This window comes from Triticum aestivum, chromosome 3A (genome assembly GCF_018294505.1).
Source record: "Triticum aestivum cultivar Chinese Spring chromosome 3A, IWGSC CS RefSeq v2.1, whole genome shotgun sequence".
Taxonomy (NCBI): domain Eukaryota; kingdom Viridiplantae; phylum Streptophyta; class Magnoliopsida; order Poales; family Poaceae; genus Triticum; species Triticum aestivum.
The window spans coordinates 702,105,406-702,119,093 of NC_057800.1; the positions used below are offsets into that span (position 1 = coordinate 702,105,406).

The window sequence follows — 13,688 nt, forward strand, 5'->3', positions numbered from 1 at the left end:
GACAAGCAAGCCTCCATAGACCAGCGCTTTGGCGTCGTCCGGGAGCCCCGTCGAGCGCTTCAACCCAGCTGGGGCTATGTCGGCCCTGACGTCGACTCGGCCTCTCAGTGCATGTCAGCGTCCCTCATCAACACCACAGGCAAGGTGAGGGCTCCCTTTCCTGTCGAGCTCCTCGGATCTCACCGGATTATTAGCTAGCTTGGTTGGAACCTCTGGTTCCAAGTCGCGGAGTAGCTGAAAAAGAGGAGAGCGCCGGCCACAAGGTGTAGTTTGGCGGCTCCATCGGAGGACATGCCGGCCGGTGCCGAGCAAGTCGGAGTAGCTCCTCGATCTGTCGCCAATGTGGGAGCAGGAGATGAGATCGCTCCTGTCTTTTATTTGTTTTTTTAGATCTCCACGTCAACGTTGTTTCCTTGAAGGCATGGACATCACGTGATCTGACGGAGAATTAGATGCATATATTTGATTCTTTTTTATTGGATGGAAGAGACGTAGTATATGTGTTCTCCATGCATGATGTCTACCACTATTTAATATTTACGCATGTTCTTTTTTACTACTTCTTTTTAGTCCTTGGTATGTGGCTCGTGGTCGTGCATGTACAAATTCTAAGATGCAGGGATGTGTTGCTGCTGGATTTGTGGATATTTTTTTTCTTTGGTTTTGAAGGGCTTTATATTCTTACGGAACTATTGCACGTATGACAGTTACTATTCAAACTTTGTACGAGGTATGAATGCTGTTCTCCAGTTTTCCTCTAATTAAGTGTAGCCGGCTTGATCTGCTCCATGGTACAAAAATTGACATGTGTATAGCATTGTTCATGTCCTAATTACAGATAACTGTACCCGCAAAAAAAAGTACATAGTATAACTGAACAAGCATTCATTAGTTTTGTGGGGATTCCGGCCTTTTGTGTTGGGCTTTGTTTTTAGTGGAATACCTCGAACCAAGCTTTGGACATGTTTTGAGTGTATATGGTTTCTCCGTGTTAGTAGTGCATTTAGATTTCCCCACAATAAAGGGACAGATGTTTGATAAAAAAATAAAGCGACATATTGTAATTACGCAAATACAGATATACTCCAATATACTATTTTTTGACTTTTCATGTCATACTATGAGTGGTTCAAATAATATATATTTCGTTGTTACTATTTTTCACTCCATGGTTCTTCTCCTATACGCTCCAACAAATTCCCGCCGCAACGCGCGGGGTATTATCTAGTAGAAATAAAAATGATCACCTTGATGGAGTTCTTGTGAGGGAGAAAAACGCTCTGATAACTTCTTGTTAAACTTTACCGAGAAACTTTGCGGGCCAGTTCTTTTCGGCGATTCTTTCAGAATCACCCCCCTCCCCAGCTTCTCCCAGAATCGTCACTTCATATTTTTTTTACAATCCTATCTAGTTAAGGTCTAATTAGTTAGAATTGTAAAAAATATATGAAATAGTGATTCTCGGAGAAGCTGGGGAAGGGGACGATTATGGTAGAATCGCCCAAAAGAAGGCAGCAGGCCAACAGCCCACTAGCTAGCCCAGGAGCAGGAACCAGCAATTTCTGCCCAGTGCCCGAGATCCACACCCCCTCACCTCAAAAAAAGAAAAAGAAAAGGAAAAAAGACCACCCACACCCAAGTACTCCAAGAACCGGACGACGGCGGCGCGGCGGCCTCCCCCTTCACGGCGGCGGAGACCTTCAGGTAAGCTCTCCTCCCTGCCCCCTTCTCCGACGAGCTGCGCCGCCCCTCTCGGCCTGCTGCGCCTCTTCATCCCATGCTCTGACCACCCTGCGCCGTCCCCCCCCCCCCCCCCCCCCCCCCATCACCCACTCCCCCCTTCCTGCTGCTCCCTGCTTCTGCTCCCGGGCAACTCCCCGCCACACACGCGCGTCTGCTCCTGTTTCTTCTCGACGCCACCCCCCTCTGCTGCTCCCCGCTTCTGCTCCCGGGCCTCTCTCCCCCCATGTCTGTCCATTCAAGTTTCTGCTCGCCTTTCTCCCCAATTCATCTTCATGGAAATATATGTTATGTGGCATGTGCGACTAGTTTTTCGATGCTGCCATTCACCATACTGCTTGTCCCACTGGGCAATTTTAGGGAACCTGTTGTTGTCTCCAATAACTGGTTCCCTAAATTCAAAGCTTTTTCCATTAATCCATATCCATTATATGCTATTAAATGGCTGCTCGAATTGTTGTCTCCAATAACCGAGCTTCATACCATGGTCTCAATGATAATATCCACAGTTCCTCAAACTGGAATGGAGCAAAACATTAGTCAACATAATAACGTAGTATGCATAGCAAAAGCTTATTAAATAAAGCTGTGATCAGGCATACTACCTCTATTTCTTAATTTTGACCTGTAGGGGGCTTCCCAGTTTAACATTTTTTTCTAACTTTGATACATTTTGATTTTGAAGTTATTTAGTACATTTAGAAGTTAAATTTGTGTTACAACTTGCAATCTGGTTAGAAATTTTAGCAAACCGACAAGACTGACTGAATACTCGCCTCTATAAGATTGGTCAATTAGTTTGGAAAGGTTGGTTAGTGGACATTAATCTGGTTGCAAATCTGTTAATTTTTTGGTGCCCTGTTGTAGGACTTACTTTCTGTTTTTCTTTTTAAAAGATGGATGCCACAGCCCTTAATTATGAAAACCAGAAGTTGGTGCAGCAATTGGAAGCACAGAAGTCTGAAATGCATTTGTTGGAAGCTAAGTTCAAGGAGTTGAGGAATGAACAATCTTCTTATGACAATACTCTGATTTCCCTGGATAAGATGTGGAATCAGGTTCTTTCCTCTGAGTCATGTAAACTCTCTTTTATGGTTCTTTTCCGGTTCGTAATTCTTCTTACTAATATATGTTAATTATAGCTTGTTGATGATTTAATCCTGCTTGGAGTTCGATTTGGTGGTGGTTTGAACAATTTGCCTGCACTTGACCATGAAGAGTTGTCAGAAGGTTGCTGCCTTATTTCTTTAATTGTTCAATGTTGCTTTCTGAGATGTGCTTTTTTGTTTCAGTAGCGACCTTGCCTTAGCTGATTGTGTGTTCTTTTTTGTTGCTCAGAATCCATCGAGTTGTGTCCTTCTGATGAAATTTTTCTCTTCATGCTCTTGAAGTCCAACAATTATGGAAAAAAGGGTGACAATAGCTTGTTGGAATTTGCTGAAGAAGCTCTTGCTTTGCGCCGTTCGGCAACTCTTGCTCTGATGAGGTCCCTTCAAGAGGCTATTGCTGCACAACAGGCTAGAAGTGAATATTTGTCATTAGCTTTAAATGGAGAGAAGTCAAATGAAGGTAAAGACAAAAAGTAATATCTGGCTTTTCCCCTCCATTTTTTTCAGTGCACCTTTATTATTTGCTAACTACCCATCTGCTTGAACTTAAATTATTTAATTTAGATGTTGTTGTTGCCCTTCAAAACCATAATGATCACTTGAAAGAGGTGGTTGGCAATGTCCTTGAAGCTATTTCTATCGTCGATGAGAAGCATAAAAGGTATCTGGATGAGATTGAGGCTTTCAAAAGCAGCTACTCAAAAGAATTGCAGGAAATCAAGCATCTTTCAGGTGTTAAAAAATGTCACTCCTTTCCTCATTTGATATATTTGTTAAATTTTTTTGTCTCCTGTGCATATCTGGGCATTCACAGTTATTATATTCTCCGTAGTTACCAGATTCACTAAGCCACCCTCCGAACCCCAAACCCCCAATCTCGATTGGGGTTCGAGTTTGGTGCCAATCGGTAAGGATGTGGTGACCGATCATTCAGGTGGACCATTAGATTCCGACCAAGGAGATTGAGAGAAAAATGGAAGGAATTGCAATGCAGCTATCTCATGTCGAGTAGATTGAGTTGACACCATTGGGTGCTCTCGAGTAGGTTGGCATGGTATGGGCCGCGGCTGCAGCCATAGCCGTGAACCATGTGTGGATGAGGTGAGGGAGATGGAGTCGATAGAATCCCTAAGGAAAGCTTTTTGCAATAGATCAAACAAACTGGAGGGGTGGCGCTCCATGCTCGGTAGGGTAGGCAGTCACGATGCTTATTAGGGATGGGAGTTGGTAGTTGGGACCCAGGATTGTTTATGGGCTGTGTGGGCTGACTAGGCCCATTTCTTGCTTTGCCTATTTTCCAATGCTTCTGTGTGCAGAACCATGTGCTACTTTAGTGTTTGTGCCTAAGATCTAGTGTTCACGAACCCAACCTCCGATTTGCCGAACCCTGATCTCTGATTTGCCGAACCCAACCTTCGATTCGCCGAACCCCAATCTCTGATTTGAGATCTGCCGAACCTGACCTTTGATTCGCCAAACCCCGATCTCTGATTTGCCAAACGCGACCTTCGATTCGCCGAACCCCAATCTCTGGTTTGCCGAACCTATTCTCCGATTCGTGAATCAGAGATGTACAACGCCTATTGAACCTGATACGGGCTGAGGTAGCGAATCGTGAAGCCGAATAGCAAATCGCAAATCAGGTAACAATACGCTAATGCATTTGGCTTAATTTTAAAACATACCATTTCCTTCTGTCATCTGGCTGGTCCCATTTCTTGCTTTGCCTATTTTCCAATGCTTCTGTGTGCAGAACCATGTGCTACTTTAGTGTTTGTGCCTAAGATCTAGTGTTCACGAACCCAACCTCCAATTTGCCGAACCCTGATCTCTGATTTGCCGAACCCAACCTTCGATTCGCCGAACCCCAATCTCTGATTTGAGATCTGCCGAACCTGACCTTTGATTCGCCAAACCCCGATCTCTGATTTGCCAAACGCGACCTTCGATTCGCCGAACCCCAATCTCTGGTTTGCCGAACCTATTCTCCGATTCATGAATCAGAGATGTACAACGCCTATTGAACCTGATACGGGCTGAGGTAGCGAATCGTGAAGCCGAATAGCAAATCGCAAATCAGGTAACAATACGCTAATGCATTTGGCTTAATTTTAAAACATACCATTTCCTTCTGTCATCTGGATGATTAAAAGTTGCCCCTCGCCCCCCCCCCCCCCCCCCCCCCCCCTTTTTTTTAGAACAAAGCACTGTTCTGTTGGCAAGGCGCGCAGATGCGCAGCCAGCCCAACCACATTCGAGTCTCGGCTCGCACGCATGGTGCTTAAGGTTGCCTCTTCCATTAAAAAATGCCGCCAAGGACTAGTCCTGGCTGGTCCCTTTATCTTTAAAGCTGCCCCTTTTCATAACAAACTCGGCTTTGCATTCTTGACAAGATTGACCTTGCATCACAGTTTGCATGTTTCATACGGAAATAATTTGTGGCATTAATTGTGCTAAAACATGCTGCCAATACAATTGGAAGAAATGTACTAAGACATGTTAACAGACCCTTGCCAAATAAAACAAAAAAACCTTATCTTGTTCAGTGCTTCCAAATTTTGAGCTATAAAACCTGTCAAGCTTTGATTCTAAAGCAAAGCAATCCATATTCATGTGCTTATGCAGGAGAGCTAGAGGAAACCATGGCGGAGCTTGAGGAAAGCCGACGGAAGTTGGTTATTCTCCAGTTGCAAAGGCATGGAAGTTCGCTAATGAACATGTCTGGTCCAAACGCCGTGAATGGTGCTGTTTCGGCTGATAAATCTTCAGATGAAAACATGGGCTGGGGAGATCTTAAAGATGCTGTTGACGAAGCTAAGGTACTTTTAACCAGACCGAATTCCATTGCATATATGCTTTTTATATGCCTTATCTGCTCAGCATTCATCTTATAGTATATTTTTTCCAATGGAGGGCAGACCCTTGCAGGAAACCGCCTGCTTGAACTCCATGAGACTCAAGAGGATAATCTAATACTGTCTAACCAGTTAGAAAATCTGCAGGTTGGCACCTTCTTTGTAATGGATGGCTGACATATTTGTTGTACTTTCAAGTTGTATCCTGGGTCTTCTTATTCCTATAATTTGCATTCTGGTGCTATGTGTGCAGGCTCAATTAAAAGATGATAACTATATTTTCACATCAAAACCATATACGATTCTTAGCGATCAGTTACATCATCTGAATGCTGAGATAGAACGATACAAGGGTTTGGTTGAAGTATTACAGGTAATATGCTTTTCCTCTGTTGTGCTGTTGTTTTGCAAGGTATTTTCTCTTGACCAGCTTTTCCTTTCTTTGACTTTAGAATGATAAGAACCAGTTCTTGCAAAGGGAGAAAGAAATGTATGCAAAAGGAGAATCCGTCGACAATATTAAACAATCCATTACCGCTTATGAGGCCAAAATCGAAGAACTGGAACATCAGATTCTGAAATCCATGGCTGAGAAGAATGATCTTGAGATCAAAGTTGAGGAATCATTGCAAGATTCAGGTATTGAGGCCTGACTTAGTGGCTTGCTAAATCGAGATCTGGGTTTACCTCCTTCTGCAGTGTAATATATACTTTGTTCTCAATTCCACCACTGTCTAGGTAAAAAAGACTTCAAGGATGAGATTCATGTCATGGCTGCAGCACTCTCTAAAGAGATGGAAATGATGGAGAATCAATTGAATAGATCAAAGGATGCGGCTTCTGAAGCACTTGCATTACGTGAAGAAGCTGAATAGTTTAGAACCTTGTTAGCTAAGAAGGTATGTCATTGATCTGGATCTATTGATGTTTCCAAACTGGATCTCAGTCTGCATCTGTTGCCATGTCTGTGAATGTCACTGAAACTTAACATGTTTGTACTTGGTAGTGAGATTGCCACAGTGTGTAATGAAAAATAAATCATTTATGTTTCTTCATCGTGATTCCTGTACACATTTACTCACTTTGCATTGATTTTATCTGATAGGATATTTTCTGCATTCATATATCTGACATATAGATTAAGTACAAAGAGCAAGCACCACATACCTGAACTAGTCCGTTCTTACCGTGTCATGAACTGAGTTGAACAAGGGGTTGGAAATGGAATAAGATGGATTAAGGTAGAACGACATTAGATTGAAGGGGTAACTAGTTGGGGTAGTAACACTAGAATAGTTGGTCAAGGGAAGTTTGTTTACTGATCGCCTTCTACAAAGAAGCAGAGTCATCACTTAAATAGTCGACTGCTATCACATAACCAACTCAATTTAAACCAACCGAATCTAGAATGTAGCTTGTTCTAACAGATGCACATATGTGACTTTTTTGAGAAGTTTTCCAGATGCACAAGTATCTAAAACCTAGCTCAAGCAACCACCTCTGTATGTATGCTTACTTTTCCCTATATAATATGCATAAGTGTTTATGTTTGTCATTCAAAATATATTTGTCATAAAATTTATTGTATGTCATTTTCTTGAATATTTTATCTCTAAAGTATACAAAAAGTAATAGTTAATTAGGTGTATCAGAGACTGTCTGATCTCCAAAATGACAAGTGAAGAGAAGGTTATATTATCTTCAGGTTATCTCTGCTTTATTAAAGCTGGGTGATTATGTACAAAAACAGGATTAACTCAATACTCTAGGGTATACTCATGTGTACTTTGATGCTGTTATATGCTTGCATTGTTACATGTTTTTAGGATCATTATTAGATCTTCAAACAATATTATTCACAAACTATTTCCGTAGAGTTTATCTTCTGAACTATACCTGAGAAATTCTGAATAGACCTCCAGCGTAATCGAAACATATGATGGAAGTATCTCCAATTTTCAGATCAGTGAACAGAAGGAAATATCTGATAGATACAACACACAAGTCTCCGAGATCAAGTCCCTCAAAGAATTGGTATGGTATCATGAAAATCTCTCGTCTTCTAATTGTGCTGACAGCCTGAGATATATTTGTGTTCTCTGAAAGTGTTTGCGTTTCCCTTCACCATGGTTCTCTCAGCTCAGAGAAATTTTCGAGTTATTACACAAGCAATTATATCTGATTTGTTATTACTTATTAGCGTAGACTCACCCAATAACTGGCCAAAGAAGCAACTTGGAGAGCAAGTAGCTTGGGCCTTAAGCCAATTATATATAAGGAAATATAAAATTAGTAACGTTAGGGTGAGATGTGATCAAATAAGGTTACATCCATCAAGATTACTCCTTGCTATCTCTATGTCCGTTAGGGTACATGCTACCTGTGAAGATTTAGTCCTTGCTCTCTATAACAAAGTCATTCTTTAAGAAGAGATAGCATGCACCATTAGGTTACTCCTACTTGTCATTAAATAAGGTTAGATCTGTCAAGATTAGTCCGTGCTTGATACCTGGTTTCTGAAAATATATTATGGATTAACAGTTAGTTCTTAGTCTTTCAAGCATTGGTGTATATTCAGCTTTTGCAACTAGCTACCTGAAATTGTTGTTATTTTCTAACTGTGGGCAAACAAATATCTTGTAGTGAATATGTAAGTAACAGTATGGGCCCTTAAATTTTAAAGAATTATGGGCAAACAAACTCTGGTAGTGAATATGCAACTAAGAGAGGTTACATATATGAGCCTAAATGTAAAAATCTTCCATTTTCTGAAGAAAAACAAGGAAGTATTGCCCTTCGATGGTCCGAAGCCAAGCTCTTGCAACTTTGCACCGTGTCAGGATTGCCATTCATGGTTTCTGAATGAAATTTCAACAGATTGGGACGTTGCAAAAGGAAAATCAGGAGTTAGAATTTATTGTGGATATGTATGGGAAAGAATGTTCTGAGTCGAGGTATGACTTGATTGTTATCGTTATCACTTATCAGTTGTGTTGATTTTTGATGATTGTGACTTGTGCTATTCTCTTAGATGATCTCATAGTCCTCCGCCAGATTCTTGAAATTCTCTGTTAGAAACTGTTTTCTACTTACTTGGGATTTACAGTTTACCACACCTTGGGAACAAGAGATAAAGTTGACACATCCCTTTATGATTCTTAAAGTTCGATCATTCAATGCATTTTTTCTTCTAAATAAACATGTTCTGCTGCATGCCTGAAAGAAGTCCATCTTTACTCTAATCCTCAATTTCAGCTATATACTATACATATGAAAATTTGCAGTCAGTTAAATCTATCAAGTTGTTAAAACATGTGATTGTTAAGCTTCATGCAGCCAATGCAACTAAAAGTCTGAACTGATGGAAAGGGCTAGGCAATCTGCATACACACTTCAACACCCCCTCTCACGTGTGACACGGGAAGTCAACACATGAATAGACTGAGAGGTATGGCTCAAGAGGCCTATACATGGACACAGAGGGAGACTATACATGGACTTGAACTCGAGACCTTAGGCTCCGATACCATGTTAAGCTTCATGCACTAGCCAACGCAACCAAAAGTCCAAAATGATGGAAAAGGCTTGGCAATCCAGTTTTAATTTGGATGCAATCTGCTAACACTAGCTGACATAGGTTATGTGGCATTTGTAAATGCCGAAAGAAAAATATACTACTTTAGATTTCTGAAAATAAAGTGTTCAAAACGGCAAGGAATAAAAATCATATAAGCTAAGAACTCAACAAATGAAAAAAAACATAGGTTGGTTACTTCTACGCTTTCCTCCATTACCAAATACCCATTGATTTCCCCTTTTAAAACGATCCATAGAATGATAGTCAATTCACGGCTTTCATCAATTTTACATACTAATATAATTTTCTTCATTCGTTAGATTCTTATTTTACACTACTGCTAGGACAATTACAGAGATCAAGGAATCAGAAAATCGAGCTCGCAAGCAGGCTGAATATTTGAGAACTAGTCTAGAGGAGCATAGTCTTGAGCTTCGTGTAAAAGCAGCAAATGAAGCCGAAACTGCATGCCAGCGAAGGCTTTGCATTGCTGAAGCAGAACTGGAAGAGTTAAGGACCGATGTAGATGCATCTGAAAGGTCAGTTATCTTCTCCTAGTGACAATTCGATGTGTGTTCTCAAGTTTACTGGGACTGAAATAGTTCTCCAGTTTACTTGGATTGCTATTTCAAACGAGTTTTCCGTCGAGGGGACCAGGATGTTAATTATTGCAGTTGTTTCATCCTGGTTGCTGCTATTAATGACGTGAAAGGTATTGAGTGTGTTAAATACATACTTTGTTCGACCGGAATTAGTTGATGTTGTTCAAACGGATGTATCTAGCATCGAAATACGTCTAGATACATCTGTTTGAACATTAATTAATTCTGGACGGAGGCAGTACTGTTTAATAACAGTTAACATAGTCCTTTATAGGTTTTAAAACCACCCATTTTGCCGCTTAATGGCTAATACAACCCATACTTGCTCACAATTTCCATTGGAAATCCGAGCATATACACCTTGTTCCTAAATTCCATTTACTAAATTATTGACAAACTCATAGGCTCAAAATGCAAAAACAAACTGGACTTTTTTTTTGTTGCAGCTATAAACCAGCCCAGGTGAAATCAGAACTGGCTAGGTTCCAGTTTAACTCCTGCAACTGGTTCCTGCATCTGCTAGTAATACATATATTTTGTGCCTTCTTGTCCTGTTTGGCCCACTAGGTTAAAACCTAATTAGATCTCAATAATCGCCATCTTGCTATCAAGTATTATCCAACTAGTTCTAGTGATCAGTATAAACGAGCTTTTATATTTTCTTGGCACAACTTTTTTGTGACAGCTGGCCGTATATGTTATGTTTGTGAACCATTAGATATTTTATTGTTCAATGAGGACATGGTATTCCGTATCACCTCCGCAGCTTCATCCCTTGTATGATCTGTTTTGCAGAGATGTACTGGAACTCAAGGAGGCAATAAGAATTAAAGAAGCGGAAGGAGATGCTTATATCTCTGAAATTGAGGTTAGCTCATTTTTAGTTTTCTTATCAGCAGTTTTTGTTTGTTTGTGTGTGCGAGTGTGTTTGAAAGCAAATGATGCTGTCACTGCAGATAATTGGTCAAGCATATGAAGACATGCAGACACAAAACCAGCATCTTCTTCAATAGGTTGCCGACAGAGATGATTTTAACATAAAGGTGCGTATCTGATACCAAGGGCAGCTCTTCGCTGCCAGCTTGCTGGGCTTTCTGTGGTGGAATCCGTGCTTCTGTCTCACGGGCGTTTCCCCTTTGCTGTCGGCATGGCACCCCCCTCAATATAGCAACACGCCACTAGGATCCTGTTACATGCTCCATGTGCACAAGCATGGTGACAGCTGCGGCTCTTGGGCTAGGTGGCCTGGTGTATTTCTCTTTTCCCTTTTCCATCTCTATCTATTAGATAGTTACTCCAGTTACTGCTACTTGTTGATTCATATAGCGTGTCCTTGCAGCACGTATCTAGCACCTAGATACTGGGGCAGTAGTCCAGTGCATCACCTTGCCTTATCACCTTATTAACCATGCACTTTAACCCCACATCATTTATACTCTGTTGAATTGCCAGAAGAAACACTGTTTGCTTTTCTTGTTGGTTCCCATCAGTAACTTGTTTCTCATCTAACAGCTAGTATCAGATAGTGTGAAGACAAAGCAAGCCTCTGCTTCCCTTCTCTCTGAAAAGCATTTGTTACAGAAGCAACTCCATCAGGTTAACAGCTCACTGGAGTCATCTAAACAAAAACTCTCCCGTGGTGAAGAGCAGGTAATCTCTGACTCATGCCCTATGTGTTATTTACGGTTCAATTTGCTGTCTGCCAACAGTAATTGAAAATCACGTCGAAGTGAATATTTATTGTATTAAAAAATATATTCTGTGTGTGTGTGTGTGTGTGTGTGTGTGTGTGTGTGTTTACCACTGAGCTGGTTTTGAAGTGTCTTTATTTGAATAAACCTTACAGATGAAAGCCTATGTCGCACAAGCTATAAAAACTTCTTCAGAGAACAGGCATCATGCAATTACCATTGAAAAGACTCTGCTGGAGGTATCTGACGCAGAGAAGGAGCTCAAGTGGCTTCGGTCCGCCGTTGGATCCTCTGAGAAAGAATATGAGCAAAACCAGAAAAAAATAGCTGAGCTCAGAACGGAGCTGGAACGTGAGAGGTTAGGCTTGCTGGTGTGGTGTTAATTTTTGGTTCCAAGTTTGTCTTGCTGTTCTGCCACCAGGGCTTGTTACATTCTTTTGCTATTTTATAGAAGCGAGAAGAGAAAGCTTGAGGAAGCATACGAGGAGGTTAAGAATGAAGTCATGGAGCTGACATCTGAGAACGAAGAAGCTACTATCCAGAAGCTCCAGGACGAGATAAAAGACTCCAAGGCTATTCTCAAGTGTGGCGTGTGCTTTGACCGGCTGAAAGAGGTAACTCACTGTTAACTGAATCGCACAGCCTTATTTTTGAATTATGCGGATTTGTACGTGACTCAAGATTTTAGAAGCTGAGATACATTTATTTCCATTCCCATTTCACCAGATTTACATTTTATCTGTGTAAAGCTCCTAAATTTGTGACCACCTACAGCTGATGTTCCTTGTTTGGTCGTTGGCAGGTTGTGATCACCAAATGCTTCCACCTGTTCTGCTCGACCTGTATCCAGAGGAACCTCGAGCTACGCCACCGGAAGTGCCCAGGCTGCGGCACCCCTTTCGGGCAAAACGACGTGCGAGAGGTGAAGATCTGAAGTCTCAGCGAGGCTGGCTTGGATGACCTGGTACCCTTGGACAGCAGACAGCACCAACCTGCTCTCCGTGCTTGTCTCTTGTAGATATGTAATAGTTTCCGGTTTTCTCATGGGGGCGCTTAGATCCAGCAAAGAAGTAAAAATATAACCCTTTAAGAAAGCGCGCGAACGTGCTCCAGCGGATTGTATGTGCGCAATGGCCTCCCAACTGTTGATCCACCGTGAAAAACCAGCTGTGTGCCATGCAGATGTCGGAAAATACTGAAGTCAAAAAAGTTTGTTGTAACTTCATTGCCTGTGTGATTTTTGTTTGTCTGATGTTCTTTTCCCAGCGAGTCCGAGTGTGCCAGATTCGCCACTCTTGACTCGCCTCTACTTGAGGCCATTGCAATGATGGTTTGACGTGAGTTAATTAGGAGAAATAAATAAGAAATGAATAGAAGGTGAAGTTTGTTTCTGCCTTCAAAAAGGTTCGTCTGGTAGGACATGATGAACATGGATAATAAGCAACAGTTGTTTCTGCAAAGCTGCTCTTGCTGGAGTTGAGAGGCTCATGTCCTGCTGCAGAATAAATATACGTATATGAAGATGAGCCAGTTTGACGGGCAAGTCATTCATAACTATTTGGCCAGCTAATACAGTCAAATTAAGCATAATCAAACTAGCAACCTTATCCTTATTTAGACACCACTGACGATCGAGTGTCACATGTATTACCCTGAGTAGTGATCAGAGTACAAAACTACGCATGTAGTTCCTTTCAGGAGGCTTTCATCACAATTTGTATTAAGCTTTGGAAAACTATAAGCAGGAGGCAACCAACCACCTCTATCCAGATGTTGCTTCGTGTTGTTGGCTCCTTCCAGTATTTGTTTTACTTTCATGTCTTTCTCTTCAGTTTATATCTGGAATATCCATTTCTGAGCCCGGGCTCATCTGCACCTGGTGAACAGTAAATCCAAAAGAAGAAAAGAACTGATTTTTTTCCTGGAAGATGTTTCAGTGCGTGAAGTCCATGTCAATTTCCAATGCGTTCGGACATGTAAGTAGCTCCAAAAAACAGTCCGAAAAGTATATGAACAGTAAATTATTTGACGGACCCCAAATTTGTCTTATTTGCTGAGAGTTACTAAGATATCCAAACGTGCTGAAAATTGGCACGAATCTCATGCACTGAAAC

General features: G+C 41.4%; 1 pseudogene; it reads left to right on the forward strand.

Annotated features, from left to right (window-relative positions):
* The first annotated feature begins 1,614 nt into the window (after window positions 1-1,614).
* On the forward strand, window positions 1,615-12,799 carry LOC123063349 (E3 ubiquitin-protein ligase BRE1-like 2; annotated as a pseudogene).
* The last annotated feature ends 889 nt before the right edge of the window (window positions 12,800-13,688 follow it).